This window comes from Selaginella moellendorffii, unplaced genomic scaffold, assembly GCF_000143415.4.
Source record: "Selaginella moellendorffii unplaced genomic scaffold, v1.0 SELMOscaffold_70, whole genome shotgun sequence".
In the NCBI taxonomy this organism is placed as follows: domain Eukaryota; kingdom Viridiplantae; phylum Streptophyta; class Lycopodiopsida; order Selaginellales; family Selaginellaceae; genus Selaginella; species Selaginella moellendorffii.
The window spans coordinates 601,384-608,441 of NW_003314331.1; the positions used below are offsets into that span (position 1 = coordinate 601,384).

The 7,058-nt window shown below is 31.6% G+C and overlaps 1 protein-coding gene across 1 annotated transcript in view; it reads left to right on the forward strand.

The window, feature by feature from the left end:
• Window positions 1–7,058, forward strand: part of LOC112340798 — a 38,534-nt gene that overhangs the window by 14,028 nt on the left and 17,448 nt on the right. The gene's annotated exons all lie outside the window — the stretch shown is intronic.

Sequence of the window (7,058 nt, forward strand, 5' to 3'; positions counted from 1 at the left end):
ACCTCCACTTCACATGCTCTAAGGTTGTTACATGAGGCATCCTTCCAAGAAACTTTTTTTTTATTCCACTCCTTTCACTCTTATATACATGCTATACCTGGAAAATGGTCATTTGCCCTCTCGTCAACCTCTGGCACCAAGGGACACACCCCCTTTCCAACTGAATATTCCCTTATTCCCCCACTATAACCAAAAAAGAAGGAAAAACTCCTAACTTCAACCAAATCTTATTCTTAAGTTAGCTCTAGCCTTGACAACTTGAAAAATAGCAAGTAGGAGAGGAACTTCTAAATAAGCACTTGAGGAAAGAGCATAAAATGATCAATAAAAGTCTTTAGAAAGGAATAAAAAAATGATTAACACGTGGCAAGTGTTATGAGATGAGGAAGTGTCAAGACTCAGATTAAAACCAAATCTAAGATCAAGTTTGAAACTGAGTTCTATATATCAAAGGGTAAAAGCCCAAAGTGATTGTCTCCTAAACCTTGGAGGGTTTGGTAAGTCTTTATAGGATAATAGGTAGAGGACTTCAAAAGAATTAATATGACTAAGGAAAGTTATACCCATATGGTGGTATAAATAATCAAAGAGAATGATTTGAGAAATGATCCATAAAAGTTCAAATAGGGGCCTATGAATAATAATGCACTCCCTTTTCCAATTAGTTAAGGGTCTTGGGATATTTGGGGTACATAAGTTTCTATATGTAAGTCCAAGATATAATATTTTATTTTTTAATAAAAAATTAATTCTTGTATTACAAAAATAAAGGTAAATTATATTTAAGAGGTTTTGTGCCAATAGTCTAAATACTTTAAATTCATATACTTTATTTTGAAGTAGTTTATATTTATGGCCAATATTTGGTGTGGATCTAAGTGAATATATAAATACTTATGGTCCAGATTGAAATTAATCTAACAAGTACCAAAATCCCAATATGTTAATATTAGTATTTGGCATTGTAGCCATACACTTGGACCTCACATCATCTCCTCCTCTAGGAATGATGAAAGACCATCAAGATTTTTTTATAGATGGGCCAGGATTTTGAGGAACATCACAACGAGGCATTGATGAATTTGTAGGTAGTGGTAGAGTATTATGAGCTTGGCACAAATATAACCACAAACATACCAGAAAACATCACATTGTATCTTCGGCCAATAAAAAGATTTATACAACTTCTCTATCACATGACAATGTCTTATATACCCATATAAAATAGGAGAATCATAGTAAGCATGGAGGAAGCATAGAATAAAAATTGAAAGCACCACTAATCATAAATGATCATTAGGATTTGTCCTCACAAAATAAAGAAGATTATTTTTAAGCCGATATTAAGAATGTAAATGCCAAAATGACAAGTCATTAATAAGTAATATAGGATTCTTAAATCTATTGCAAAGCCTTTAAATCCATGGCTCAATCTTTTAAGCTTCGCAAACTTCATCAAGAGAAGGTAAATTTTGTTGTACACTTTATGGATACTGACATCAAGTGCAACAACTGCCGATGACATAGAATCCTCATCAAAAAAATCCATAGATGCTGGAATAACAAATTCATAAAAAACATAAGAAGAAAGTGAAGAAGGAAGAAGAGTTTGAAAAAGGGCATTAGCATCAGCCATAAAACTCCTTGAGTAATAAACAACATTAAAATTATATATTTGAAGCTTCAAAGCCCATTGAGCAGTACGACAAACTAAATTCTTCTATTTCAATAATGAAGTAACTACAACATAATCACCTTTTAGTAATGTTCGAGAACTATATAGATATGTATGAAGTTTCTCAAAACCCCAAACTATTGCTAAACACTCCTTTTTTATCATGGAGAATTTCACCTCCATAAGTTTTAATGTACAACTGATATATGTAATAGGATGGCACACTTAAGCTCTCTTACATTAACACACCTCCAAGACTGATATTAAAAGTATCCATATGTAAAATAAAAAGTTGAGTATAGTTAGGATACACCAAAATTGAAGGAGTCGTCAAAAGCTCTTTGAGATTCGTAAACACCGCTCACAGTTTGCAAACCAGATGAAGGATGATGTTGATGACTTCAGTAACACTCACAACGGTGTAGTGTGATCAGAAAGATGATCAACAAAACGATTAAGATACTGCACTTTCTCTATAAAACACTGCACATCATTTACACACTTTAGAGTAGGGAATTTTAGAATAGCCACAAGTTTGTCAAAATCAACTTGCAAACCCTCACAAGAAATACGGTACCCAAGATAACTTGTGTCTTTGGACCTAAACACGCACTTAGACTACTTCAGCTTTAAACCCACTTCCCGTATCCGATCCAACACGTTATGAACATCATGAACGTGTTCTTCCCACGTCCCTCAAAGTAGATTAAAACATTATTGATGAAGTCAGTAGTCATTTATAGCATATTGCAAAGAACCTCCTCCATTATGCGATGGAAAGTTACTAAGGTATTGTTCAAACCAAATAGCATTACCAAGAACTCATATAAACAAAATAGTGTACACAAAATAGTTTTAGAAATATCTTCTTTGGCTATTGATACTTGCCAATATCTAACAACTTCTCCCTAGACAATCTAAAATATCAATAGTGTGAGGAAGAGGGTACACATCTGGGATTGTCATTTTATTTAATGGACGATAGTCGATGCAAAAACAAATATTCTCATTAAAATTTATCACAAAATAAAGTTCATATGCCCAAGGACTCCATGACTTTCAAATAACACCCTTTTCCAATATCTCTTTGATGTTTGCATATAAAATTTTGATATCTTTGGGTGACTGACGACAAACTAGAATCTTGATTAGACAAGCATCCCCAGTTGATGAAAATATAAGAGGAAGTAATAAAGAGACAAAAGTGATGAAAACAAGGTAGAAGTAGAGGGATAAAGAAGTATAGAAGTGAAAGGAATGGAAGAAATATAAAGAAGTATAAGATCAGGAGGAGAAGCCTTAAAGTCACATTTGGCATGATTGTGCTATAACCATTCCATATCAAGGATGAGGTTAAAAGTTTGACTTAGCACTATTGCCTAAGTTTAAAGACAAGGATGAAAACATAGTCGTGGCCATGATATCCATTGTTGGACATATGATGAAGTTAGTCATATTTATCAGTGTTGTTAGCATTTTCCAGATTGGTGACCTCCATTTTCTTAAGTGGAGAACTTGGCATCAATAACGTCTTGTTGGTGCTACTGTAGTGGAAGATCTGAACAATGAGATGCATCTAGGAAAAGAGGAGTCACACGAATAATGGAAAGACCTTGCGTGAATAAGTCAATGACCCTTTTATCTTTCTTTTTAGAGTATTATTAAGGGTTCATTCGGCACTAGTTCTTTGCATACATATACATACATACATACATACATACATACACATACACATATATACATATATACATACATATACATACATACATATATACATATATACATATATATATATATATATACATATATATACATATATATACACATATATATACATATATATACACATATATATACATATATATATACATATACATATATATATATATATATATATATATATATATATATATATATATATATATATATATATATATATATATATACATACATATATACATATACATACATATATACATATATACATGTATATATATATATATATATGTATATATATATATATATATGTATGTATGTATATATGTATATATGTATGTATATATGTATATATGTATATATGTATACTTGTTTATATATATATACATAAACCCTAAACCCTAAACCCTTACAAACCATATATATAAGGTTTGTAAATATATGTATGTATATATATGTATCACACTGACTAAGTAATACATTAATTTTAGTACTATACCATATGGACCATTCATTTGGGACTAAATTTAGTTCATCCATTTTTGTATATAACCAAAAGTTTAAACTCCAATTAATATATTTATTCTTATATCCACATTAGTAGAGTTGAGGGGCATTGTAATTTGTCCCTGAAAGGCAAAGTTTTTTGGTAGTGCTTTGCTCTAGTGTTCAACCCCCCAGCACCAAAAGTTTGATCCAATAGAGCAACATTAACCACCTCAAATGACATACTTTTTGATTGATGATAGCATGGCATGGTAGAAGAAGAGAATGTGATGAAGATTAGAAGAAAGAGTAGATTTAAGCACAACAATAGCTAAAATTCTAGATTTTGTAAAAAATTAATATAAATCTAGATCTAAAAGAGAATGAAGGAATAAGAACAAAAAGCTTAATCTTTGATCATGTTGGTTGTGTGCTTATCCTTGATGTATTACTGTCTCCAACTTTTGTGGGATGTGATTACACAGCTTGTTTTGTTCTTGGTGTTTTGCTATCTCTTGTTGATGTGGAGCATGATTATGATATCAATTGAAAAGTTATAGATGATACAATTTAGTTTTTGGAGAATGTTCAAGGATTGAGTTTATGGGAAGATAATGTGTATGAGGTTAAATGGATTCCAGATTGTTTTGACAAGCTTGATTATTATAGAAATAGTTGTGGAGATGAAATGAAGATTTTACAGGGTAAGTGTCAAACCTTTAATCTAATCCTTTCTCTTTACCTTTTGCTTTCTCCTAACCTTCTTATTTCTCAATTTGACCTTCTCATGTTTTTAATATTTTTTCCTCATTTGCAGTGTTTTCTTCTTCTGACATGTCAATCATTTGTGACTCTTATGATTCTCAATTTCAATCAAGTATTGAGTTAAGTGTTTTATGTCCTCTTCATACTAATCTGGATGTTGTGTATGTGCATGAATTTGAGAATTTTACTTTTGTTTCATTAGCAAAGTCTTTAATCAATTTTGGTGTTGAGTATTCCCCTATTCCAAAAGTTAAATCACTTTAGCCAGAGTTTCAATTTGAGTGCATGTCCTTAATTATAAGTGTTATTAAGAGCCTTTGTTTTACCATTGTTATTGAGGAGTTTATATATTCCCTTAAAAGTATAAATGTTATTATTAATTTTCCCATCTCAAGTGTTGAGTTGTGTGTTAAGAAGGTTGAGTAGTGTGAATCTTTTACTTATATTGTGGTGGCCAAAGTATTTTTCCAAGCTTTAAGAACATATCTTTTTTTTATTTTCTTATTTATGCATTGCCAATTACTGTAAATTCCTCTTTTGATGCTTCTTTATCCACTTTTTATGTATGTATATGTATGTATATGTATGTATATGTATATGTATGTATATGTATATGTATGTATATGTATATATGTATGTATATATATATGTATATGTATATATATGTATGTATATATGTATGTATATATATATGTATATATATATATATGTATGTATATATATATATATGTATGTATATATATATATATATATGTATATATATATATGTATGTATGTATGTATGTATGTATGTATGTATGTATATATATATATATATATATGCATTGAAAAAAATTTATATTGAAAAGATGATTTTGTGAATCACACAACAATTCAAGCACATGTTTGTTTTAATTTCATATATCTTGCAAGCTTATACATTTTTTTTATTAGGCCACCCACTCTAGATATGCCTCCTCTTGGGAGGTGTACCTCCCCCAAAACTTGCAATCACAAATTGTTTGTTATATATTATACATGTAAATGATAGATTAATTATATAAATCTTATACAATCTAGTTAGACATATTTATTGTATAATTATTTATGTTATTGTGTAGCATATTCACAAAGGAAAATTACTTGGTCCTTAGGTTTGAATAATACTAGGCTAGGTGACCTCCTAGGAAGTCCAAATCGAGGATCTTACATTTGGTATTAAAGGAGTTTCGAGTTTGATTCTATTGGTTGGCAAAGGGAATTATACCATATGTTAAAATTTACATTTTTCAAGTTCAGTTTGCTTTGGCTAGGCTCAACCTAAGGGGTAGGGTGTCCCAAGAGCCCTGCTCTCTCTTTCGTTCACGAGGGCATAAACTTTGGTTTTCACTCTTTATTGTATGGTGATTTACTATAGGATAACCACAAAGTAGAATTTAAACCTTTCATATGCCATATGTTATATACCATATGCCACATGCCATATATTTAAAGGACAGTAGAGTGAAACATAAGTTTCATGGCCTTAGGCCACTGAATGAAAGAATAGAGCTAAACTCCTAAACATGGAGCTAAAGAGCGACGAAATTAGAGCATAGAGCAACTCCTAAGCATACAGCCCAAGGAGTGAAGGGACAAAGGCATGAAGTGACTTAAAATAATCCTAGAGTATTTAGCATTTCAGTGCTAGGACTAACACATAAAATAGGAGCGAAATGGAGTGTAGCACTATTTGAACATATTAATGGCCTAACATGACAATATAGATACTCCATTAACTAGCATGGTGTGGAACATAGGCTTAAGCCCAAACCAAACACAGAACAAAAATAAACATGCAAATAGGAACTATATTATGTTTTAGGTTGGTCAGCCATACCCATGAATAGGATTGATTTGTAACAGTAAAAGATTAATTATTAGGAAAATGTATTTAAAACCATATATATTTGCAAAATATATTGTAAATTCAAATATATAAAAATCTATATATAGGTTCATAACAGGACAAAAAATTATTAAACTACATTTATAGCATGACCCAATTTAAAAAAACATTTCCAAAACCATAAAAGTGGCATATAGATTTTTCTTAGTGACAGCCACATAGTTTTGCAACTAGTGATCCATATTGACAAGCTAGCTGTGTTCTACAACCTCAGCGAGAAGCTCTCCTCATGTCTCATGCTGGCAAACGCCTCCACAGCCTTGGCCTCGTCTCTTGCCTCGATGTACCCCATAACACCATGCTGTGGAAAGGCAAACAAACGTGCATGTATGTGTTGCACTTGACTTTGTGGCCTGTGAGTGAACGGTCTTGCCTTTGTCCAGAGTAAAAACTTTCACGAGCTTCCCGTCAACCTGTCTCGCTTCTTCCTTAGCAGCCAGGCCGATGGCAGCTTTGGCCACCACAACGAAAGTTAGCATGTCTGGCTCA